The sequence below is a fragment of the Bactrocera neohumeralis genome, chromosome 4, assembly GCF_024586455.1.
Source record: "Bactrocera neohumeralis isolate Rockhampton chromosome 4, APGP_CSIRO_Bneo_wtdbg2-racon-allhic-juicebox.fasta_v2, whole genome shotgun sequence".
Taxonomy (NCBI): domain Eukaryota; kingdom Metazoa; phylum Arthropoda; class Insecta; order Diptera; family Tephritidae; genus Bactrocera; species Bactrocera neohumeralis.
The window spans coordinates 64,484,375-64,511,125 of record NC_065921.1 but is presented as its reverse complement, the minus strand read 5'-3'; the positions used below and the strand labels follow the sequence as shown (position 1 = coordinate 64,511,125).

At 38.3% G+C, this 26,751-nt stretch overlaps 4 non-coding genes across 4 annotated transcripts; 3 read left to right on the top strand and 1 right to left on the bottom strand.

The window, feature by feature from the left end:
• Positions 1 to 2,830: 2,830 nt before the first annotated feature.
• On the top strand, positions 2,831 to 2,903 carry Trnav-uac (transfer RNA valine (anticodon UAC)). The gene has a single exon. It is a non-coding gene; the product is annotated as a tRNA-Val (tRNA).
• Positions 2,904 to 3,121: 218 nt separating this feature from the next.
• On the top strand, positions 3,122 to 3,194 carry Trnav-uac (transfer RNA valine (anticodon UAC)). The gene has a single exon. It is a non-coding gene; the product is annotated as a tRNA-Val (tRNA).
• A 19,600-nt stretch (positions 3,195 to 22,794) lies between these two features.
• Trnal-aag (transfer RNA leucine (anticodon AAG)) lies at positions 22,795 to 22,876 on the bottom strand. The gene has a single exon. It is a non-coding gene; the product is annotated as a tRNA-Leu (tRNA).
• A 3,497-nt stretch (positions 22,877 to 26,373) lies between these two features.
• Trnal-aag (transfer RNA leucine (anticodon AAG)) lies at positions 26,374 to 26,455 on the top strand. The gene has a single exon. It is a non-coding gene; the product is annotated as a tRNA-Leu (tRNA).
• The last annotated feature ends 296 nt before the right edge of the window (positions 26,456 to 26,751 follow it).

The following is a 26,751-nucleotide window of genomic DNA, read 5'->3' as shown; positions in this document are numbered from 1 at the left end:
TGAGAATTTTTCATGCGCATGTCTGTGTGTGTGCTGTGGAATTTATACCCACCCTCAGCAATTGTGAGTTTCCTGCGCCCTTATTCATGCCACTCACGTTTCAGTTAACGGTAAATATATTTAGAAGAGAGACTACTTTTGCCAAAGAATTTACTAACTTATATTAATAAAAAATATTATGTAAACACTCAGACATTGTTGGCAAGTAAAAAACTTTGCAGGTGTTGGCTTGAGAAGCATTCCTTCGGAGTTGAACCATAGTTTCCTCAAACTTACACCTCTTTTGAGTTGTATTTGGTGATAAATGTGCGAAGCACTCGTTCTTTACGGAAGTAATCTCCACTATTTCGCTTCCAAATGCACAATTAGGAGATGATACCTTTTGAAGAATCTATTAGAAACGAACCGTTCTGCTTAAACTTAAGAAATTCGATGAGCTGACTGACCGGCCGGTCATAAACTACGCCTCACCGATATGGTCGCCTAGTTAAACGCAAAGGAGAAAGCTTCAAACGTGTTAAAATACTGCGCTCCGAACGACCACAGGTTGCCTCTTGATGAGTCCGGTTGAAGATTTGCACGGTGAGTCCCAAATGCTTCTGGTCAAGAAAGCAGTTTCTGCAGAGATGCGCACCGCCTTCTAGGACCATCCAGAGGTCTTTGCTTGATTTCGTCGACGACATCGCCGATCAGATTTCGAACTCAAATTACTTTAGATAAGAACTGACCGCATTTTCAGTGAAATCCTTAAAATCTTCACCGACTCCCTTTCAGTCAACAGCGTATTTGGAGTCAAACCAACACCCATTGCAGACGAAGAGCTCGAGTTCAATCTAGAGGTACCCTTGGACAACTTCGTTCAAGAAACTGTAGCCGGTTAAACTCCTACTTATTTAGAATCGTTCACGACATACCAAATATACGTTAAGCGTTCAATGAGTCCTTGCATGTACAGCAAACCCTACCCATCTAACGCCCCTCTCCTTATGGTTCGATCCTGCTGAAGCAGCACGTTTCCTTGGCATACCGTTAAATGACTTTAATGACAACCAACCCAAACTTTACTACCCACGCGGGGTCCAGTAACCCCTATAACAACAATAACATTGTCACAGATGTCTAACACCAACCAGACTCCGAGTTCAACCAAATATACAAATAATCTATGAGTTGAGCTTGTTGCATCTGAAATGAGTATTAAAAAAACATTGCCGTGTGAACCGAACCCGGTGCTAAAATCACTTATAATTAAAAGCAGTCTTCATTAGATTTACCATAGGGTTTTTTAGCATTTTAGAAAGAGTTAGCTAAGAAAAAATTCTCTGTTGATAAAAGAAAAAACCTCGCTTTCTTTACATAAAGCCAATGGAAACTGGATTCACTGACCCTTAGGTATATAAGCTTCCGCGGTCATAGCAAAGATATTTTCCTGATGTATGACATTTTGAAGAACGCTTTAAGATTAGAAGTAATTCAGTATTATATTCTCAAACAGGCTTTATGTGTATATTATTTGAGTAATTGATTTTATCCGATTCCAATGTCGTCTTTTACCAAATTAGAATTGCAGTTTAGCCTGAAATCAACTGATTAAGCACTTGGATTGCCTCTAAACAGCGATATTGCAAATCAAAGTTTTGCAAAGCAGCAAAAATCCCTCAATTAAAATTGCGGCTTTATACTATATAACAAAACGGCCATGATTCCTGAAGTTTTGGATTGTCATAGAGTTAGCATTACTCCCAAAAGATTCTTCTTCTTCTTTATTGTCGTAGACAGGGCGCCAGTCGTTTCTTGGCGTAAATTGGATATTCCAAGTGAATTTTCCTTGTTTCGTTTGCTGCGGTCGTCATCAAAAGGGGGTCTCTCATCCGAGGCAGTTGATATCCTTTCATTGGGGGCGTTTTTTACGTGGTAGGGAATATTTCGCCTTCTCACTTTAACTCGCCTTCGAACGGATTTTCTTAGGCTACCCAGAGGATACTTGGTCTAAAACCGGAAGTTGTGAGCTGCTTGAATCATATGTAAAAGAATCGTTTCTGGCCACTCCCAAGTGAATGGCTATCATAAAACTCTCCTCACTTGCGTGAACTTCTACACATGACTTCATCCTCCAAAAAGCTATAAGACAAAAACTGCTCCAGCAATTACAAAAAATGCACTACACTGGGCTCTGGGGAACTGTCCTTCTCAGAACGAAACGAATTTGATCTCATTTCAACCACGTTTTTAAAAGGAAATGATCGTTGAAACTACAGAAGAAAATAAAAAAATAAATTTATAAATTTAGAGCTTTGATGACTCACTATAAAAGTTTTAAGTACAACGAGATCAAAATACTCAGATTTAACTGTATATGTATGTTAGAATTTCTGTCAAATAAATAATAATTATAAAAACATTATACCGATTAATATTAAATTTAAATAAAAAGTAAGATAAAAATCTTAAAATTTATGTAATGTGAAGCAAAGTAATCTAAAATCAAACAAAATAGTAAAAAATTAAAATAAGAATTAATATAATAAAAAATAAATTAAATTAAATTAAACTAAATTAAATAACAAACAAAAATATAAGTGAATAAACAAAAAAACAAATAAAATTAAATATTTAAATACAAGTATAATTAAAAAATAATAATATCATTAAAATATTACAAATAATGTAATTGATTGCTACGGTCCTAAATAAGTAGTACAGTTTGAGTGAAATACTTTTTAAATCACAATACTACTCCTAATTAATTTACTAATCACTCACATCATCGCTAAATCACTCATTTAAAGATCTCGAATTAAAATATCACTCTGGCAACTCTAAATCAAATGGTTCCATAGTGTAGCGGTTATCACGTCTGCTTTACACGCAGAAGGTCTCCAGTTCGATCCTGGATGGAACCAGTTGGATATTTTTTTTATAGAAAGAAACCCTATATTTTACTAGGACATTTTTTTCGAGAAATATTAAATTGGCACCACTAATTATTTCCGATATTGTTCTTTTTACACGGTCCTTTTGCCATCTTATTTAATCGTTGAAAGTCAAAATTCTAAAAATCTGGTACTAGAATTATAACTTTACAAAATTACATAATGTTAGTCCCGCAGGGTTGCCATGTGGTTCCATAGTGTAGCGGTTATCACGTCTGCTTTACACGCAGAAGGTCTCCAGTTCGATCCTGGATGGAACCAAGTTGAATGAATATTTTTTTACGAAAATATAGAAATGTACAAAGTTGTCATTATCTATGTTTTCAAAAGATTTCAAACATAAGGTTATGTTTTTCACAAGATTTAAATAATTTTTCTAAGCTTTTCGGAACATAAAAAAGCGTAATTGCCTCGAAGTCGTTGTTACTGACTAAAATGTTTTGCTGGGTGTTCTGGAAGTTCTCAAATCGAGCATGCTACGTATCTCAGCCGCTTTCGAAGAACTCGTGGAATTGTCGAATGGACTTAGAAGTTAGTCATAGCTGAGAGTAAATATTTTCGCAGAAATATCACACGGTTGTGCTCCTCGAAAGGAGTTTTTTTAAGAAACTAGTAGCCCAGATAATTAGCTTCGGCGACCACTAAGCTCCGAATAGGTGGTAGGGAAATCCTACGGCTCACCAAGATCTTTAGGAGACCAAATGTGAAACCACAGAGACTAAAATGGCTTCATTGGATTATGTCCTTTCAGAACCCGCCTAAAAAGTTTAATTTGTGTAACCTCAGAGACGTCGTCAAAAAGACTCCGGCCAATAGTTGCTATTTATTCTGTATACAAAGCCTTGCATTCGCATATAAGATGTTTTATAGTCTTCTCCTCTTCAACCTCTCGACAGTTTCGACAATAATTGTATGGTGTCCCCAGTCTGTCTTCCAACTAGACAGTGACCTGAAAGCACACCTACTCATATTGAATTTTATGCTATAATAGGTTGTCAAAAAAGTCTTGCGGTATTTTTATTGAATTTTATTTATTTTTATTTTTATTATATTTTTTTTATTGTTTTTTATTCTACTATGCCGGTCTCTTTCGACCAATTCAGCGATTTTATCGCAATTTTCGACGACAGGACTTCCGGAGCGTGGCGCATCTTCGACCACCTCTACACCAGAACGAAAACGTTGAAACCATCATTGTGCGGTGGAAATGGAAACTGTATTGGGTCCATAAACTGCACAAATTTTATTGGCGGCTTGAGATGCATTTTTGGCTTTATCGTAGTAGTACTGTAAAATATGCCGTATTTTCTCTTTATTTTGCTGCATGTTTGCGACGCTATAACTCACGAACGACTTAAAAGAAACGACAATCGACGAATAAAACTAGAACTACGCGCTTTCAGCGCCAACTAGAGAATATACCGCAAGACAAGATTCCCTCTTCTTAGATACTAATTGTAGGGTGGTGCCTGCTCTGACTAGTTGATCTGATTCACAGTTACCAGGGATATTACTAAGAGCGGGTCTCATTTCAGGTTTATAGTGAAAAGATATTAGATCCAATAAGCCACAAAGGAATTATTTCACTATCTTTGAGGAAACCCTAAGGAACTTTAGCGATTTCAAGTGTCGTTTGGCCTTCTGTATATGTATGTATAGGGGAATATTTCTTGGTTGAACGCACTCTTTGTCAGAAAAAGAAGGCTTTCTTTATTTGGTGTGAGCTCCGTTAGGCAGATATTGCAATGGTCTGGCGATTCTTCATAAGCAACGCTGTGCAAAAGCCCATTTGTGTTCTTTCACAAATCTTGTCGTTTCTGGCTGATTTCTTCGCGCAAATGCGTGTAATATTCCTTATTAACCGAACGACCGTTTGGCAAGAACTCATTATGCGCGACGCCTTCGCAATCGAAGAAAACTATTAGAAAAACTGTCACGTACGACTTACCTTAAAGCGCTTTTTTCGGTCTTGGCTCATGCGGTAGCTTCCATTTCGATGATTTAGCTTTGGTTTCCATGTCATAACTTTAAATCCATAAATCATCATCAGTTATGATCCTCTAGAGCAGATCTGGGTCGTTGCGGACTGAGTCCATCATCTGCGAGCAATGTCAACACAACGCTTTGGTCGAAGACGAACCAAACCGGATTCAAGAAAAACAGCTGACTAAAAATTAATTAAATGGCCAGCCTTGTCAGCATAAGTAAGGGATATGAGTACCAACATAAGGCAATATAACAATCTATAATCGAATGCATGTAGCACGCGAAAATTCAAAATGCGCGATACGCGAGTCTTCGTGAGAGCGTCCTGCATAAAATTAGTCCGATGTAGCTTGCCTTATGTTAGTCTGGTACCATTTATTAGTAGCGTATAACTGTGTTTCCTAGTGAACAGAACTAGCTCTGTCTTGTCAGTATTTTAATTTAGTCCGCACGATACGGCCCATACATTTATGACATTTAATTTTGTTTGCATAAGTTTAGCGAGGGTATTCGGGAATTTAACTCTTTTCTAGATCTAGTAATATTTTATTCATTGTTTAGATCCGGAGAAGTAGAGTAAACACGATGTGCCTCTATGGACAGAATTGCACATCGTTGAAGCTTCCAGCGTTCAGTTCGTATCAGTTCTCTATCACCTTCTTTGATACTCATAACCAAATTCTATTCGCCAGTACGCACCTTACTTGAAATTTTCATAAATTTAGAGATGATTACATGATATGAATATCCAAATGTAATTCAATTGCAGCACCTGTCTGCAGCACCTTCAGTGGCCTTCGGAAGCAAGCGCAAAGTGAGGGTGCAGAAGCAAATTAGAAAATTGCGCATTGACAATAAACTGACAGGCATGCACCAACAGCTGTCAACACGTAAGGCAAACAAGCAGCGGTGCATGGCAAATGCGACACTGCGCGCCAACTCAGCCATGCAAAACCGACGTTGGAGAGCAGCTAGTAGGTGGATGAGCGCATGTGGACGAGCGTTGAGAGCACTGCTGTCAATTTGCTGAAACAATTTGCATGCATATGGAATTTTTTACCAATTGAAATTGCAAAATTTCGCAAGAATTTATAAGCGTTGCTATTTAACCGTTAGCTGGAAAGTAGAAGCCGCAATGGAGTGGTGTCTGAAAACCGCTGACGCTGAGGGACCCAGAAAGAGCGCAAAAGTGTTTGTGCGACTTTTCAATATTCCCATATACCGTTGTACTATATAACGGTGGCTTAAAATATGTAAATTTTTGTTTTTTGCTTTTGTTGCATATAAATATGTGCACTTATGGCGAATGGTTATGCAACCCTGTCGAAACATTTGGGACTCTTTGGTGCAAAACGCTTTTCGCACTTGACTTGCAGCAGCCTTTCTATGAGTGTGTGTGTGGGTGGTACAACAATCGCAATTACTGTCATTTAGCGTTGCTCGGCATTAAATTATGGCAAATTGCGGTTGAATGGCAGCGCGCAATTTGTGTGCAAGCGAAAAGATTCGTGCAACATTCGCATACATGTGTGTGTGTGTGGGGTGTGTGGCAATATTATGTGGTTGCACGGTGTCTATGGCTGCTTTAAGTTAACGCTGCTGGCTGGTTTTTGCACTTGCTGTTGTTATTGTTTTGTTGCTGCTACTGGTGTTATTGTTGTTGGGTTTAATGCCGCTGGTGGATTTTTTTCTATTGTTGTTGTTTTTTTTGTTATTGTTGTCTTTTTGTAACTGTTGTTTTTGGCGCTCCATAGGTGCCCCTCCTATGGATGCATCCTTTATAACGCACTCTTTAGATATGCATGTATGCGCATGTGTGCGTCTGTCTTGTAGGAAGAGACACTTTGAAGCTGTCAGATTTTATTGCCGAAACGTGTGTGCGCACATTCCTCGAAAACTCCACTGCAGCCCTACTTTCTCCACGCCCTCATATTAAAAGCACTTTCAGTCTTTTGGTTGGCAACGCCGTGCGCGCCCGTGTTCTAGTGAAAGTGCCGTTATGCGCGTAATTTTATAGTTTCCTTATTTCATTTGCTTATGTGTTTGCGTAGTTGTTGTAGTTGCGTTTTGCGTTTTGCCTTTTGCGCACCCTCACCCATCTTCTACGTTGACTTGCTGCCTGCTGGTGGCTTCTTGCAACAACAACCGTTGGCCGCTCACGTGCTCCGCTATTTAAGTGCGTTCGCGCATTAAGCGTAAATCTTCCGAATTGCCGTTACTTCTACTGTCACTCGTAGCAATTTTGCTTTGCTTCACTTGGTCATCAACCAGCAGCCACTTACTACGCGGCAACCGGTGGCACACACAAATGACTTTGCTGCAACTTTAAGTGACTTTTGTGTCGAATTCCACGCATTTGCTCGGGAAATGTGATTTTTTGTTTTATTTCTGCGATTTTTTGTAGTATCTTTCAAATGCTTCCATTCGAGCTCAACTGCTCCAAAGGCTTGCTGAGTTCGATTCACTTGGCTTGGCATTGTTGCAGCTTCGACGCGTTGCCTTACAGGTCCGCCGTTGCACTGTCAAAAATCACTCTTCGCCTCTAATGTCGTATTGTCGGTAATTGGCTTGCCGCTCCTGGCGCATCGCTCGACTGAACTGTTGCATAAACTTGCCAATGTATTTATAACTCTGTACAATGAAAAATTCAGTGCAGCACGTGCTGACACAAGTTTTTAGAGCGGGCCTTTGTTACAGCTTAGCTTAATAGGGCAGGTTTGTCTATTGAGGAAATAAAATTTGTAAATAAAATGGAATCTTGACGCTCAAATGCAATAAGTCTAGTTAGATGAAAAGCTGGTAAATGGATGTCAGAAAAAAGTATTACAAAACATTTGAGCAAAAAGATTTCGAGCAATTTCTTCCTGAAGTGGAACTTTTTATATCACTTGAAGAGACATGGTAAGACGAGAGTGCCTTAATACTCTTCCTACTTCTTATAAATGTCTAAATTTGGTATCCCCCAAAACTAATACGGCTGTGTACATTGACGTTGAGCAACACCAAAAGCACCGTCAGGATCGGGAAGGACCTCTCCGAGCCGTTCGACACCCAACGAGGTTTCAGACAAGCCGATCCCTATCATGCAACTTCTTCAATTTACTCCTGGAAAAAATGACTTTGCTGAAATCTTCTATAAGCGTCGTTAGTTCTGCTTTCTCCAAACTGCATAAGGAAGTGAAGCAAATAGGTCTGGTAGTGAACCAGGGCAAGACGAAATATCTCCTGTTATCAAACATATCGTCGTCGCATTCTCGACTTGGCTCCCACGTCACTGTTGACAGTCATAACTTCGAAGTGGTAGATAATTTCTTATCTGTTGGAACCAGTATTAACAACAAAAACAATGTCAGCCTCGAAATCCAACGCAGAATAGCTCTTGCCAACAGATGCTTCTTCGGACTGAGTATTTAAGAAGAAAAGTCAGAGAAAGTGGAAGTCCACCACTCCGTTGGGAAGACCAGGTGGAGAAGGACCTGCAACGTTTGGAATCTCCAAGTGTCACCATAATTATTTCAAATAATTCAAAAATATAATGGCTAATCGACGCTTACGTTGTTATAAAACATAACTGAAGACTAACGGTCGAGAGCAGCTTCTCGAAAACGGCTTACAATAAACAGAGAAAAGAACACTGGCAACTTCTCTTAACCAAAACTCGTCCGAACACCGATTTTCATGTTTTATTCTTCTCATTTTCTGTGATGAAAGATACAAGCCCCTGCAATGGTTAACCAAAAAGCAGTTTCTTCTGATTGTTATGATTCTTTCCGGGATTAAAGTGAAATAATTATAATTCTGTCGTATCTTTTATCCAAAGTCGAAAGTTGGGGACCTCCTTTTCTTTCGTTGCAGGTAATTAGACGGTAAATTAACATAATCGGATATCTAGCGTGTTCGAAATTGAGAGCAAACTTCACTTTATGTCTTTAATATTCAGCAACACTGAGAGCTCACAGCAAGCTTAAGCTGTTAAAATTCGAAACCTTAATTGAGAACTTTTTTAAATCATCCTACAAAAAAAAGATCTTACTAGTTTTAGACTTCCACCAACGTGTAATAGTACTGTTTTAACAGATCGGTTATAAGAGCACTAGGAGATTTAAGAACATTTCCAAAGTAGTGACTTCAGCACTCTTAACGATAAACTAAGATCACCAAGGATAAGTTAAAAGTTTTCGATTTCAGCTTAGGCTATCAGGCTTTAAGCTTAATTAAACTGTTAAGGGAATTCGAGAAATATAAGACATATTTTATTTCCTAAAATCGATTGAAGGCGAGAGTCATTATGTCGTATCGGTTTAACCGTTCTTGGACAAGTTCACTTTCAAACATTTAAATTGTCCTTCCAAATGGATGAGCTAATACTCGGTACAATGAGCTCGGCGCATTAAAATACTTGTCGAATAGATTCGATATGAAATTGTATTGTAGGACCCGAAACTTGGAAGGTTAAGTTATCTCTCTTCATGAACATGAGCTTAAAGAAATCATATTAATCATAAAAAGAAGGAACAACCCGACAATATCTCGATTAACCTAACCTTTTATCGGAATTGGACGTATTTGTTTTGTACCAAAATTCTTCACCTGTTTAGAATCTCAATCTGAATCAATCTGACATCAAGAACACACTTTAGTTCTGACTGGCTTATGTAATTTTTATCCAAATAATACTTATTGGTTCTCGAGTTCTTAACTTCACCACCATTTAATCTATCCTTTTCAAGGTCCTCTAGTGAATTGGCTTATACAAAATTTACTTTCAACAAATTTAGACCTCAAAGAACGAAGTCTCATTTGTGCAAAATAATTTCGTAATTTCTAAATTTGCATACAAAATTCAGACTCTTCAAACTTTTTTCGTGACACTTCTGGCATTTCATTATATCTCAACTCGAAGTAGTTACCGTTATTTAGGCGAAAAATGTAGCAGCAAGGGAATGAGGGCTCTCAACAAGCCACTACAAGGTAACAATGACGGCTGGTGTGATTTTAAGTTTTGGCACCTTTTAATTGTGCCAGAGCAATTAAAACTGTTGCCACGGCTGGGTCACAGAGGAATCGCACAGCTGCCGGTTGCCAACGCTGATTTTTATTGTTTTTGTCTTTGCCATAATAACTGTTGTTCGCACTTGTCGCATGTCGTCGTGTTTGTGTCGTGTGTCTGCCTTTGCCGAGCGGCAAGCAACTAACGGACACGCCTGCTAAACACGACAAACTACGGCGAGCAGCTGGAGCTCGAAGTAGTCAAAGGATGAGCGCTAAAGCTGAAAAATGGAAACAATAACTGACATACAAAATAATAGCAACCGTTATGGGAGGAAGAAAGAAGGAAGGAGAGGGAAGAAGGGCAACCGAACGTGCGAGTGGTACTTAAGTGAAAATTTTCTGCTGCGACGAGCACAAGTGGCGCCAGCCCAAACTAAGCTGACAGGCAGTCCATATATGCCGAAAGAGGCAGCGAGCGCTCGAGCGGTTAAAGCTTTGTGTTGAGAAGGAGTTGAAAGGATGAAAAAGTTGCTGCCGCTACTATTACTGCCGTGCAACAGCACAAATTGCAACAATTATTGCATAACTTTCAAGTGTGACCCAAGCGAAAACCACTCATAGACGTCGAGGCCTAAAAAGGTTTGGCACTTACCAACTCGTACCTGCCGAAAAGTACAAGCAATCGTTGTGAAGCATACACACGCCGTACTTGATCGTGTGCAAGGCGTGGCAGTTGAGTAAAAAAAACTCACCCTGCACACTTGTGCAGGTCTGGCGTCTTCTCTACCGCCAGCATTTTGTAGTGGCGCCACTTGTACGTGCGCTTGTGCCCGTTTTGACTAGCATCCCTTGTGTTGTTGTTTTAATTGAGGCACTGCAAAGTTAAAGCGAAAATGCCACGTTCTTATTGTGGCACGTGGAAAATAATTAAGTGGAATTTTCATATGAATTTCTGAATTGAAATCGTAATGAGCAACTCTGAAGTAGTTGACGGGTGGGTAGGGCATGTGAGAAGGGTACAAACTACGAGTTTAATGAGCAAAGACGGTAAAAAAGCGATAAAGTTGCGTAATAGTGAGAGAGTTGTGAGTGGTGCTCGAGAGGAATTGTGTTCGCTGATTGAGTTAATGAGTAATTTAACGGTAAGTGGGCGTTAATTGTTCTATTATGAGCGCTGGCGAGTGTACTTTGAATAAAACATAAGTGTTCTTGTTGATTAGTTACAGTTATTTTGTAGATTTTTTGGATACTAATAAAAGGGGGAATATTGTAAAACAGTTAGGCAAGGAGGAAACCAGTAAAAGTGTGGGCTGTGTTAGGCTGACACTCGGTTTGTGCCTGGCACAAATTCAGCGGGGTAGAATAAGAAAACTGTGGGAAATCGATTTCTCAAAGCGATTATAAGTCATAAGAAAGGGGTTTGGACCTTTTTGGGCACTGCATCGCAAATGAATTTCACAAACCGGAGAAAAAGCTGAGGAAAATATAAACTAAAGTTCCTTAAAATAAGCTTTATTAAAATATCTATCTGTCATCAACTACAGCGTGGGTCAAATCCTTAACGGAACCAATATATTTACATACATACGTACATATATGGGCTTCAAGCATACTTATTCAGTCAGAATGATGTGATCGCTGTTATCTGATTTGTAATCTAAGACTCTTTTTCTGAACAGACGGTCTCGGTTCAGTGTTATGTTGTTTAGATACAGTTGTTTGGAGCTTAAGCTCGAAACCCTTCAAAATTCCATAAATTACGTAAAAATGTTTGCTTTATTCGGTACATCGTGGCAGGGTATTTCAAGGAGCGTAGAAATTATTCGTAACCAGTTGGATTGGGTCAGCTTAGATTGTGAAACTACAGCTTCGACCTTCATGATAGTGAGTCTGTGTTCTACAGCCGGCAAATTTCTGGAAAGGAGTATGGAAACTTTTTTACTTAATATCGATAAACTCCGATGAGATTTTTTGCAGTTGGTTTAGTTATTAGGATATTTCAGTTGTAGGATAACTACGCCTTTGGTTCATTATTCTTCGATTAATCACTTATTTATCACGCCTTAACCTCAACGTTTGCTTCTAGAGTTATTTTTATAGTCGAGTTCAGTCGAGGTAATTTAAAATCCAAAACCTCGCCTTTTCAAGAGTATTTCGGTAGTAGATTGAATTGTTAAATAGTTTTGAAGCTAAATTGGAAATAATAAAAAATCAAATTCACTTAAGGTCCAAAAAACCATGTGATTTCAAGAAAACTACTTTGAATTAGAAAGGCGATTGATGATGAAAAATATCCAATATTAGTTCGGAAAAGTGGATACTTAATTGAAGGATTCGCGGTTATACTAACGGTTTCGCAGTTTCTCTTGAACTTCTGCTTTCACAATCAACTTATCTGTCAAGAACCGCATTTATATGATTTCTGCTGGAATTACGTATGTACATACATTCTAAAGTTTTTGTTCCACTTCATTTTTTTTCAAAATTGACGCGAAGACCGTGTTCCTTCTCTATCCGAACCTGCAGCGTGGCTTAAGCTAGCTTCTCAAGCTGGGATTAACAAAACTTATAATGCTGCTTCTTCTAATATTTCGATTTCTTAACTTCAGGTGCTGCCCTGGGCCTAAGCTAAGAGGTCGATCACAACAGGGATTTCACTTGGACACCTTAGAACGCCGGTCCGTTTTGTTACCCAAAACTCCCTTTTAATAGACCTTAATACCCCTACAAATCTACAAAACGCTTTGAACTTGTCGAAACAGCTTATGACAGTTTCTGCTAAGTTCTCTGCTTCGCCGAAAGTAAAAATATCGATAAAAAATGCCTGGAAATTCCCAGCTCACCCTTCTCTAAAGAACTTTGATAACTAGCGTCCGCCATAACTACCTATTGAACAGTCTCTAGTAAGAGCCACTTCGATTGGACGTAGATCACTAGATATTCCGTGTTCTACTCTGGGCAAAAAGTATTTTGCAGTCGCACTGCTAAATCAAGATACCATTGATCCAACTCGGTTCCATTCCGATATGAACGGGGCAAGGCTGCCCCTTCTGGCTGGACCATAGGCTTTGCAGTAGCCAGCGATTCCGCTATGACCCGGTGAAGACAGAAACCCTTCGACTAGCTTTAAGCGTACTGTTAGCGAGCTTAGCGCTAGTATTGCCTCTCGGCTGTCGGAGTGAATGCCACTTTTGCCTTAAAAACACTCCAATGGTCCGATAGTCTAAAGCTGAGATTGGCGGAGACCTCCTTTCAGAGAACTACCTCTCCAAACATCCCTCCCAGCCTTCGACCCATTCGTGATAAAGCTCACTGCGCCTCTTCTGTAGCGACTTCTCCCCATCCACATATCTCTCGTCGGTGTGTGAGCAGAGAAAAAGCAGCCACGTGTGGCCTCTGTGACGCAACATTATTTTTTGAAGTCTCTCCTAGTAACAAACCGCAACAATTCTAAAGGACCAGATAAGACTGATTTTATATAATTATATATATAATTTATGCTGAATGTTTACCGTTGCAGAATAGGATATTTCCAAAGTTTATAATCTTTTAAAGTTTCATGACAACCATGACGTAGGTAAAGGATTCTCGAATGGAATTTCATGTTCTGCAGACGAGTGATGTATGTATATCTGGCGTACTCAAAGGTCTCTAACTCGTTTTATCAAACTAAGATCGGTATTCCAATTAGTCCGATATTCCATCGAACACGACATTCGAGCGAGGCATTACAGGGAGTATTTTATTCTAACGAGTATGGTATTCTAACGAGCAGGGTATCCCAACGAGTGCGGCATTCTAACAATTTTTCAGCAGAACTTCTTTGATGACTTAGATTAGATATACTCTGAGGGCCTCAGTTGAGTATGATTTTTTCTAGTCGAAACATCCACAATATTTCTACTCACTCAAGTAACATTTGTAGAATTTTCCCCACCAAAATGGCACTTAAGTCTGCAGCGCCGAAAATGCTGCACTTAAACATGCCACATGAGTACACCAACAAGCAAATAAGTGAGTGAGTTGAGTGTGTGTTTTAGAATTTTTAAATTTATTGATACCATTTGCGTTGCGACGCAAAGCCAACACAAAACTTCGCGCGTGCGAAGAAAATCCCCCCGCCGAACGTACGAGTGCATGCTTATAAGTACGTAAGTTCATAGGAAGCATTTTTCTTTCGAGGAAATGTTGCAGCATTTGGAGGCAATAGAAGCCAGCGCACTAATTTTATTTTATAAATTCGCCAAAGTACAACTAAGTACAGTTATGTGCGCATATGTGGACTCACTCCCGCCAGCTGTCTCTGCCATCACTTGCAAATGTTGCTTGAGCACTTTGTATGCGTAAGTTGCTCGTCTATTGCCGGCAAAGGCAGCTGTTGCACACACGTCACGTGATGTTCGCCTTTCACGGCATATCGCTCGTGTGTGTCTGCAACGAAAAGGTATGAATTATGAATGAAAACGCCACGGCAAGGGAAATGCTGGCAAAATGGCAATGTCTTGCATTACATTTGCACATGTCTTCGAGTGTTTCTGTGTGTGTGTGTGTGCGTGCGGGTAGCGGTGCTCCAAAGTGCTGCTCATCGCCGTATTCATGACAGCCATTCCGCTATGGTCGCTACATTTGATAGTCGTCGCATATGTGTGTGTGAGTGGATGTGACTCCACCACTGCCATTCAGTGACCCCGTAGTCTTCACCTTTCTGCCACCGTGGCAAATGGCATTGCATTGGCTGTAATGGCTCGACATGTCCTCGCTTGCCGTATACTTCCTTAATATTATATCAACGACCGTTCGCTTGCTCCTTTATCTTATACTAGCTATTTGGGGTTCGTTATGGCCCGAAATGGTTCATGTACCTTTTTATTGTTGTAGCACAATTGCGCCGTTTTACTTGATGTGCTTGCAAATGCAACGAAATGCCGCTCGTAAGACAAACAGTTCTACGTGAAATAAATTGTTGTCGGTAGTGTACTTACGACTCAAGCATTGTTTTTGTATGCAAACAGAGTTTCGCCGTGAGTTATATGTGGAGGGTAGGTCGCAGTGAATAATTTTGGAATCAGGCCCATAGGCGAAAGGTACATATAGACTCCACTCTTATCGAAGCATCATAACTTCAGTTTCAAAAGTTGTCTTTGACTTCCAGTCTAATTTATGTCAAATATTGTCTCTTTGCAACTTTGACAAGTTGCGTCCTCCAAAATATTTAGGCTCACTTCGTGAGTGCCATTGGGACAGTGTCCAGCTAGGAAACATACTATTGCGGCGGTGTGAACCTGCCTAAGAGCTGGCATTGCAATAAACTTCTTACGTTCCAGGGAAGAGACCCCCCCTGAGCTTCCATCCATCCATGAAAAAACCAACCTCGCCTCTTTTTAAGCCGCTTCTCTCTGCTATCTACCACGTTGAGATACCCTTGGGTTGGGTAAGGTAAAGGTCAGAAGAGACACAGAAATTTGTAATCTTCTTCTTCTTAATTGGCGTAGACACCGCTTTCGTTTCTTCTTTTCGCTACGTGGCGCCAATTGGTTATTCCAAGCGTAGCCAGGTCCTTCTCCACTTGGTCCTTCCAACGGAGTGGAGGTCTTCCTCTTCCTCTGCTTTCCCCGGCGGGTACTGCGTCGAATACTTTCAGAGCTGGAGTTTTTTCAACGTACCCGCTGTCTTTTAATTCGCTGAACTATGTCAATGTCGTCGTATATCTCGTACAGCTCATCGTTCCATCGAATGCGGTATTCGCCGTGGCCAACGCGCAAAGGACCATAAATCTTTCGCAGAACTTTTCTCTCGAAAACTCGCAACGTCGACTTATCAGTTGTTGACATCGTCCAAGCCTCTGCACCATATAGCAGGACGGGAATAATGAGTGACTTTTAGAGTTTTGTTTTTGTTCGTAAAGAGAGGACTTTACTTCTCAATTGCCTACTCAGTCCGAAGTAGCACCTGTTGACAAGAGTTATCCCGCGTTGGATTTCGAGGCTGACATTGTTGTTGCAATTAATGCTAGTTCCAAGATAGACGAAATTATCTACGACTGTTTGTTTGATGACAAGAGATATTTCGTCTTGCCCTCGTTCGCTGCCAGACCCATTTTCTGTGCTTCCTTGTCCACCCTGGAGAAAGCAGAACTAACGGCGCGGATGTTGAGGCCGATGATATCAATATCTCTTCGATGATCTGGTTGTTAGTTTTTCGATCCGGAGACTGCCAGGTAGCTTGATGAATCTTCTTATGCTGGAATCTAGTACTACAGATAACCATATTTCGGGCCCCGGCGAAGTCGATCAGCCTCAACCCATTTGGGGATATTTCCTCGTGGAGGCTGAATTTACCGACCGTAGTGCCAAAGATACCTTCTTTGCCCACCCTGGCGTTAAAGTCGCCAAGCACGATTTTGGCATCGTGGCGGGGGCAGGTCTCATAAGTGCGCTCCAAGGACTCATAAAAGGCGTCTTTGGTCACATCGTCCTTCTCTTCTGTCGAGGCGTGGGCGCAAATCAGCAATATGTTGAAGAACCTCGCTTTGATGCGGATTGTGGCTAGACGTTCATTCACCGGAGTGAATGATAGTACTCGGCGAGGGAGTCTCTCTCCCACCAAGAATCCCACACCAAACTTGCGCTCCTTTATATGGCCACTGTAGTAAATGTCACAAGGACCTACTCGCCTCCGTCCTTGCCCCCTCCATCGCATTTCTTGGACGGCTGTGATGTCAGCCTTTATTTTCACGAAGACATCGACCAGCTGGGCAGCGGCACCTTCCCAATTAAGGGACCGGACATTCCAGGTGCATGCCCTAATATCGTAGTCCTTATTTCGTTTGCCATGGTCGTCATCAAAAGTAGGGTTTCTCATCCGAGGCTGTTTATGCTTTTTCATTAGTATAGTTTTTTTACGTGGCGGGTCCCAAACCTAGCGCACAACCCTATGCTGGGGATGTCTCGCCTTCTCACTTTAGCTCGCCTTCAAACAGATGTTCTAAGGCTACCCAGAGGATACTTGGTCAAAGACCGGAAGTTGTGAGCTGCTTGAGTCATATGTAAAAGAATCGTTTCTGGCCACTCCCAAGTGAATGGCGATCAGAGAACTTTCCTCACTTGCGTTAACTTCTACACATGATTCCATCCTCCAAATGTATACTTTGAATAAGCAAACATAAAAAACGCATACGCATATACAATAAAAACGGAAAAGCAAAAAAATGAATTAACAAAACAAGAAATTTGTAATCAGATGACTTTAAAAAGTTATAAGAATACATGACTGGTCCAATAGAATATGTAATCACTTAACCTGCTATCCAAAACGTTGTAAGATCGTGATCTGTATATGATACTGTGCGACATCAATATAATAACATACTTGTAGAATGTAAATTCATATATATGTATGACGTTGATCCAATATGTTATGTGTATATAAAATCAAATGATGTAAAACTTTACAACCTACAACTTAACTTATATGATCACATGACGATGAGATGTAATGTTAAGTCACAATAATAATCATATGAAGCTATATATGATAAAATGCAAAAGTTGATAAAATGTATACCTGATCCATATATTTTACCTTGTTTATGATAATATATTCTTCAGATATCATGTTCCACTGATTTCAAATGTCATCGAAATCACTATTTTATAAACTCATCAGAGTGTTGTGTGACAAAAAAAGAGTTTGAGATCACATTACGTGAAAAGTCGTATGATAGAATAAAACAATAAGAAATATTCTATGAAGAAATCAAAATGAGTCGACACTCCCTGGACAGTTTTTTGTTGAATGAGTTCGAGTGTGTTACACCCAATAAAGATGTGCTGTTAGGTAAAAAAAAAAATATCCGAAAGATCTTCTGTCATCACATAAAGGAAAATAAAAATTTTTATCTCCTTTGGAGTTAGTAAACATCAGACAGTACAGGCGTAAGGCGCTCTCCCGCGGTGTCTCTATGGGTCAACCTGACCTATACAATATTGGAGGGACAAGTTCTTAGGTTATATGTGTAGAGTTTAATATACTTGTATCATGATGTTTGAGATGATAAATAGCATGAACGATGAATTGTACTACATGCTGTGATTAGCAAGTAATTGGAAATCAAAAATAGCCGCTGCTTGTTTTAGCTACGATGTTCGGTCTAAATATATTGATTTCCTGCAGCTTCAAAAGTAGATTATCTGGCACCTTATCTTTCTATCGAAGAAGAGAGTGGTCACTTGTGGGACGAAGAAAAACTTCCAAACTAGTCTGATTTACAATGGCATAAGCGGTTGAAACCAAGAATATAGACAAAATATTGGAATAGTTTTTCAACTAAAAAACTTTTATATAAAAAATATCTCAAAAAACTTTCAAAAATTGTGCGCCTTTGGTTAGGTAATGTTTTTTGAATTTTATTTTATTGTGTCTAGTTTTTATGTTCATTGTACTTTATTAAGCAAGTATCCTCAAATTGAGTGTATTTTAATTACTTTGTTCTGTTGGCAAGTACTTTAAAATGCATAGACATGTTTCCTAAAATATGTGCTCCCTAGCAGGGTTGCAACGAATTGCAAATAGAAGAGCTGAATGTGTGAAATTAAATAATAAAACTTTCCACTTGATTTATGCGGGCCTTTATCAACCGATGTTTATGCTTTATGGCCCATTTAGGCAGCTTATCTGCAGTGTTAGGTGAAAAAGCAGGAAAACACAAGCTAAGGGTTCGAGCACTCACTGTGCATTGGTTGCATAAAATTGAGCTGTTTATGCTTAATAAAACACACCCATTGCCACAATTCAAAGAAAATTTGTGTGCGGTTGTAAAAAAAAGGATTAACTTATCCTTGAGTGCGGTGAAAAATCATAAAACTTGAAATTACAACAATAAACATACGAACAACAACGCAAAAGCTGGAAAAGTCAAAAGTCAGTGTTGCAAGAATGGCGGGAGGCCGGTCGAACATGACCAAGCAACACATGTTTATGGCCACAAATGAACGAAATAGCCATGGCATAGAACAGATGTTAAAACAATCAGTGCAACAACGGTAGCAATAAAATAGCAACAACAACAATAACATTAAAATATATAAAAACAATAAGTGAAGTGCTGGCAGGCTGAGGAAAGTCCGTAATGAAAGGCTTAAATGGCTGAAAGCGGCTGTGAAATTATAACAGTTTGTGCGGGAGTTGCGCACAAGCAACGCCATAACGCTGGAAACATGAAAGCTATTAAAATTTTATTAGCTTCTCTCGCCCAATGCTTACATTTTAAGCGTCTAAGCATACTTTTAGGCGTGCTGACGCTAGACATTTCATTGCTGTGGCAGAAGCTAGTGAGTTGAGCAATGCCGCGCCGCAGCTAAATGTATGAAAATCGTAATTTTTATTTGTTGCAGGTAAACATTTTTATAATTTTTCATACTTATTTTTGTCTAGTTGGCAAGTGCTGCTGCCGCATGCTGCTGAATTACGCACGTGAACGGCAAATAATTTTCATTTTAGCGCCACACAAATTTGCATTTATCGCATTATTCTAAGCCAAACACCTTCCTCTCCACACGCGCCCACTCAATCTCAAGCGCCGTCCCTCACTCTCGCAACTACACACCACATTTGTGGTCATAATAAATTCAGGGATCACATAAATCTCGGCTAAGGATGCGCTGAAATGCAATAAAATGTTCCAAGGAAATATGCTTACAATTACGTTTACCCGCTTGCATTAGAATTACTACGTACATATACTCAGAACATAGTTGGTAAGTGCAGCTGTGGCGCTTGAGGGACTAGAATAATGAAGACGAAGCTTGTTGAGCGGTTTTTGTGATGGTCTTGAGTTTAAAGCATAAAAATTTAATTGAAAATTGAAAAATTTGCTTTGAAAAGATTTTCTAGCGGCAGATATCGACGCTACGGAGAACCTAGGTTGGGGAAAAATTAATAATATTATGTTGAAGTAACTGTTTCAGTCAAAGTGTGCGGCCAAACCTATTAATTTAAAATTCTCAAATCTATATTTTGTATTTTTTCTGTAACCGTATTCCAAAAAATTTTCGCACGAAAGAGTATATATCTATTCTCTTGCGTTTTTATGTCTAAAGTCATCGTTTGATCTATAGCATATTTTCTGAAATATGTATATTCAATACAAACGCCTTATTATTAAGAAATATTTACGCCCAATTGGTTTCTAACATGTTATTTTGCTCGACCTACTTTATTGTTATTGAAAGTAAATAAAACGGCGCTTATTTTTATCAAATCTCAACTAACATAACTAATCAAATATAAATCATTTAAATCTCTACTCAACATTATACAACTTAATCCAACGTTAACTAACACAACGTAATTTATTTGAATCTATGTAATTAAGTTGAACCTCAACCCAACATTATCCAACTTAATCTAATCTGTAAGTAGTAAAGTAGTAGTAAAAATAGTATCTGTAGTAAACTCTTTGAAAAATAAGTACCTTTTTTCGCCTATTAAAACTTGTTACCTTTTGGCAATGTCAGTGGCGTAGCTAGGGGGGGAGCCCAACGTCTTGGGGGCGGCAAAACGATCTTCGCTGTTTTTTAATATTCAGAAAAATACTTCAACAATTTTTTTTACAAAATTTATTATAAAAGATTAGGAGTTGTACACTCACAATGTAATAATCTGAATAACAATGAAAAATATTAATTTTTACTCGAATACTCTTCAGTTTTTGAATTTGTCTTATATGTTTTGGCTTATATCTTTCTTAAAAATAGTGATAGAACTTAAAGATGCACTTTTCTAGCTTTGTCTAGCGATGTGTCACTCTCACAGTTACCCTATGCTTTGAATGTAACAAATACTTTTATTTCTCCAAATTTTCAAAAATGGTATTTAAAAACTCCAAGTCGGGCAAAAATTCCTGCAAATTGTGTCAAAGGGTAGCAGATATAGGGCGAAAATGGGTTTTTCAATGGCTTTTAATAAGATGTCTTGTAAATTTGCTATCAATTTCCTCAAAAACCGAATTGTGAGAATTTTGGAACTTCAGAATTTGCGTGGCTTCTAGTTCCTAAATTTTATATACTTAATATCGAAGATATTTTGTAAAAATTCACTTTTGTTCGAACCACCTCATGAAACTAAAGGGGGCGGCAGAACATCCTTGGCCCCGGGCGCCCGAAGTTGTAGCTACGCCACTGGGCAATGTTATCCATATTATGTATACAATTCCATCTAGCTCATCGCTGAGTGCTCCACTGATGTCTTCGTTCAACAGATTTCCAAAATGTGTTAGTTTATTTAAGACCTCGGTCTCTCAGATATCTGTTTTCAACCAAAATTCGCCCATTTCCATCTCAAGTGGAATGAGACATAGTATAACAGACCAGTTTCTTGACTAACCCCATTCCACTTAGGGGCCATCCATAAATTACGTCACACGAATTTAAGGACTTTTTAACCCCTCCCCCCGTCCTGGTTACAAGTTGTCACATTTTGAACTACCCCCCACCCCCCTGTCGTGACGTCACACATTTTCCAATTTTATGTATTTACCAAAAAATAAGAAAAAAACAGGTTAATCTATTTATTCTTATATTTATTGAATAATCTTTAATAAAATCAACATTTAGTTAAAGACTAAAGTACAGAGACAACGAATGACTAGTCAAGAAATAATAGATACTTAATTATGCTAATTAAAAATACAAAACTTAATCATCTTATGTCCATGGACTTTTGATCCACTCCTTTATATCATTTATTACTGGTAAATCAGGCACTTCATTTTCGTTCTGAATTTGGATGTCAGGAACACCTAAGTATAAATTTCACGTTTGTAAATCCCAAATTTTCAAATGTGATGTCACAAAGCTTTTGACCCCCCCTGCCCCTTGTCACACAATGTCACTTCTGAATGATACCCTCCCCCCCTTCAAGGTGTGACGTAATTTATGGATGGCCCCTTATCTTTTTGAAGCTTCAGATTTTTTAATATATGATCAGAAAAATTTCGTTGAAACTGGATTCAAACCTCATTTCAAACCTTACACAGAAAAGTGGTACCGAAAGCAGATGTGTACGAAAAGTCTTAAGTAAGTTAACTTTGCTTGTATTTGCAAAATTGAAAGTTCAACTCGAATTGTAATCAATACAATCAGATATGTCAGGTGAAGAACCCAGGTAAGCTTATAGTTGTGAAAACACGTTCTAATAAAGCATATCAGATAGTATGTCTTAAATTGGTGACTGCCCGGTAGGAATGCTGCTTGTTTTGTTATCCCATTTCCTTCATCTGTGCTCCTCACACCAAAACAGTTGTACTTGTAGACCAACTGTTTGTTTGCTTAAGATCTTTGGTAATAAGTTTGAAAATGAAACAAGTATATCTCGAGCGCAACCTATCGGTATAGTTCGCCACGAAGTTCGCAATACCTAAAAGGAAACGTCGGAGACCCTATAAAATATTTATAAGATAAAAATGTCAGCATAACGAGCTAAGTTGATTTAGACATGCCCATTTGTCTGTCTGTTCGTATATATATGCAAACTAGTCCCTCAGTTTATGAGATATCGAACTGAAATTTTTCTCTCTCCTTTTATTCGCAAGAAGCTGCTCATTGACGGAACCGATATCGGACCACTAAAATATATAGCTGCCATACAAACTTTGACGAGTTATCTTCAAGAAATTTGGCACGGATTATTATCTAAGGCAGTAATGTAATCTCCGAAAAAATTTATCAGATTAAGTCACCATGACTTTATGCTGCTATACAAACAGCTACCGAAAACTACATTCTAAGGTTTCATAAGTTCTTATTGCGACTATTTAACGTGGATTATTCGAAATTTTACATGATGAAAACATATTTTATCAACATTTTTGACAAAAATTATATCTTGGCAGCGGTGGGATTCGAACCCACGCCTCCGAAGAGACTGGTGCCTTAAACCAGCGCCTTAGACCGCTCGGCCACGCTACCGTTATATTAATGAATTGTCGCATGTGCAAGCCACCAGACAGCTCGACTTTATACTAGCGGCTGGGATCAACAAAAACGATCGACAACGCACGCCGCTTTTTACTCGTACTTACATATATGCATACATAGTACATATGAGCTGATTTTGCTTATGTGCTTACTTATCTAATTCTATGGGAGCCCATAGATATGTAGCGCTAATGCTAGAACAAGTATCTGCTCGTAGCCGGTTCGTTGATGATAAGCGTGTGGTCGCATAACATACGAACACGTCTGTCAATTAACATCGTTTAAAAGTACATATGTATATACAAACATATTATAACACATTTGTATATATTTGTATGCAATTTGTGTTACTTGCTTCCTTTCGATTTATTTACGATTGCAATTATTTTTAGATATTATTCGATTTACCTACAAACATACATACATAAATAGTATATACACAATAAATACCGTATTTTTCGTGTCTGCATGGTTGGCGTGTGACATCATTGCGAGTGTGGATTGCAGATCAGCTGACCAATTTAGTATCTTGGAATAGAATTTAAAAGTATTTGGGAAGGTTACCAAATATTGTTTATGCAGTAAAATGTGAAATGATCGAATGTAGTAGACATAACTTTCTATTTTTCCATCTAAGCGCCTTAATGAGTTCACAAATGCTTGGAATCTCGCTGTGGAATGTCATAATTAACTCAAAAAACCAAACCAAACCTAACTTAATCTACTCTAATACTTGTATAATCTAACATATTCAAATCGCATCTAATTTATTTCAATCGAAATCTTTTCCAACATAATCTAACCAATCCTTTCTAATCAAGTTCAATCTTACCTAACCTTACTTAATTGAGATTCGACTTACTTAAATATAATATGATCTAATTTAACCTAAACAAACCTAAGCCCGCCGACCTAGTCTAATCTAATTAAAATTAATATAATTTCGTTTATTCTAACCTTATAAATTTTAGCTCAATCTAATGATCTAGAGTAACCCAATCTAATAAAATCAAACCAAATCATTCCAAATCTCACCTAACCTAATCTAATCATAACACATGTTTGTTACAGTACATTGTTACTATGTATTGTGACAAAAAAGTACTCGGATATTGTAAATAAAACGCAAATTACTATATTTTATTATTCATCAGTATTTATTTAATCGCCTTCAAAGTAATCCCCACTAGATGTAATACACTTATGCCAAGGATTTTTGCTCTCCACCAAACTCTTTCATTAGCCCGTTTTGGAATGACCTTCAGTTCCTTCAGCGAATTTAGTTTTGTCTCTTCGATTGACTGGAGTTCGAGTTCCATGGAGCGGCAATTTTAGTTTGGGGGACAAGAAGAAATCACACGGAGACAAATCGACAATCGTACTCTCAGCGACAAACGAGTCGAGCAAGAACGTATTTCATTCGAGGGGACTCGGAAGAGATGTAGAGCCCTCTTACCATCTCTCTCTTACACTTCCACCATATCCTTCACTTTTTTAATATTTTCATTTCATAAGTTGAAGAGGTCGAATGTCGTTCAGAACGAGGCATGTCTTTAACGATCTCTCGACCGACCGACGCCTTGAAAGCTATGTACTACTCGTAGGTTGTGGTTTTTAAAAAATTGAATCACCATAAGTCGTTTCCAACATTCGCAACGATTCTGCACACAAAATTTGGTCAGAAATACAAAATTTGAGACAAATTCTTTCTTCGATATTTTTATCCATTGTAAACATTGCAACGCACTACTGAAGTGTATCGTCTTAAGCGGCTGCTGTAAGCCAACTGGTTAAAATATCGCGCTCATATATGACATAGTAATTAATAGCAGCCCTACCATCTTAGCAATATACATTTTTTGAAGTATCATTTACGGTGGGAATTTAATTATAATTTCCGGAAGCTTTTTGTCCCAATGTACTTTATGTAAATTTTACTTCTTGAAGAATAAAATCCCGGTTTATAAATTGTATAAATAAAATTTTAAAACTAATTTAGTCCCATTTAATCTAACCTAACCCATTTTAATCTAGACTAATTCAATCGAATATATGTAATCTAAGGTAACTTAAACAACTAAACTTACCCAATCATTCCTCATAAACACACCTTACCTAACTAAAACTAATCTAGTCTCATTTAATCCAGCCTAAACCAATCCTTAATCTAGGTAACCTGACTTAATAATAATCCGAACACCATTCTTAAAGAGTTCAGTACTGCTAAGCTGCCAAAGCATTGTTTTTCCAGCATAAGTCATGTTTATGAATAACAATATTTTGACTTCAATTCCATTAACTGAGAATTAGCAATTATCCTCCTCCCACATTACTTTATTGAATGAAGTATTTATAACAGGTGGCGCAAAAATACCTTCCGATGTTTTTTGGAAAATGAAAAACTTTTTTAAAAAATTAAAACTTTGATTCGGCTTGTGGATTATTTTTATTTGGTCTTTTAAATTTTTTCACATCAAGTCGAGAATATGATATTATCTAAAAGGCCGCCGCCACAGTTGATTGTCATTTGTCACACATTTTATGGCATTTTCCATCACTTTGGCCAGAACTTCCGGCGATAGGTCCTCACATTTTTGACGGATATTGTCTTTAAGAGCTGCAAGAGTCTGAGGCTTGTTGACATAACCCCGCGACTTCAAAAAGCCCCACAAAAATAAGTTTGAAGCGGTCAAATCAGGCGATCTTGCTGGCCTGTGCAAATCCCCAAAACGGGAGATTAGGTGCCCAGGAAATGCATCTTTCAGCATATCGGTTGTGGCACGCAGTGTAGCGTACCATTGTTTATTTACGTGTGTTTCGAATGTGTTTCGCATGTGTGTACTACACAAATTTCAAAACAGAACTGACATTAGAAGTCAATTGTAAAACTTATAGCATCTTCTGACTTTGCGCCACTCTGTACATTAAATTATAAAAGCCTTCCTTCCATTATTTTAGTATACTTTAGAGCCTGGTAAAATTTTGGTTACTTTCATTAAGCGACTGAACATTCCCATTGTGTAAAATATTATTGGCTATAACTCTAGTTCAAGACGCTGTTATCTTAAAATTTCCCTAAATTCGCAAATTTCAAGTTCCGACTAGCTTCTCTAGAGCTCGTAATATTTTAAACGTAAACCTATATACCATATGAGCTTGTTGATAGCTCAAGTATTGATCTCCTCGATTCCTAGATTCTAACCAGAACAGCATACTCTATGCCGAATTATACACGTGCCTAATTGTAGGCAACGATTTATTTTTATTATATTGTATCATAAGTAAAAAAAATGTGGTATACATTTTGGAAGATGTTGCAAGTAAATTGAAAGAAAACGGAATACATGGAATTTGAACTAAAATGCAAAATGTTCGAAGTGAAAAACTCTTCTCTCTTCCTGAGAAAATGCATTGCACAATTTTTAAGATATGGAAAATTTTTTATTTCTGAAAATTTCCTTCGAAATTGATTTTTATACCGTTATAACGGTAGCGTGGCCGAGCGGTCTAAGGCGCTGGTTTAAGGCACCAGTCTCTTCGGGGGCGTGGGTTCGAATCCCACCGCTGCCAAGATAGTATTTTTGCAAAGCGACGAAGAAGAAAAGACATTTCTTTGGCAGGTTGCTGGAACAGCCATTATTATATCTCTTCAATATAATATTTCCTTAAATATGAAAAACAATTTTGAAAAAGTCTTAACACAAATTTCGGTTTACGCAACTCATATTATATTATATACAGTGGACCAATAAATTTTACATACACCTAGTTCTATTTAATTACCACACGTTGATTTGTTTTAAAATGAATAAAGTCTGGTGATTGCGGGACCTATGGAGTTATTTTTAATTCCACAACAACCATTC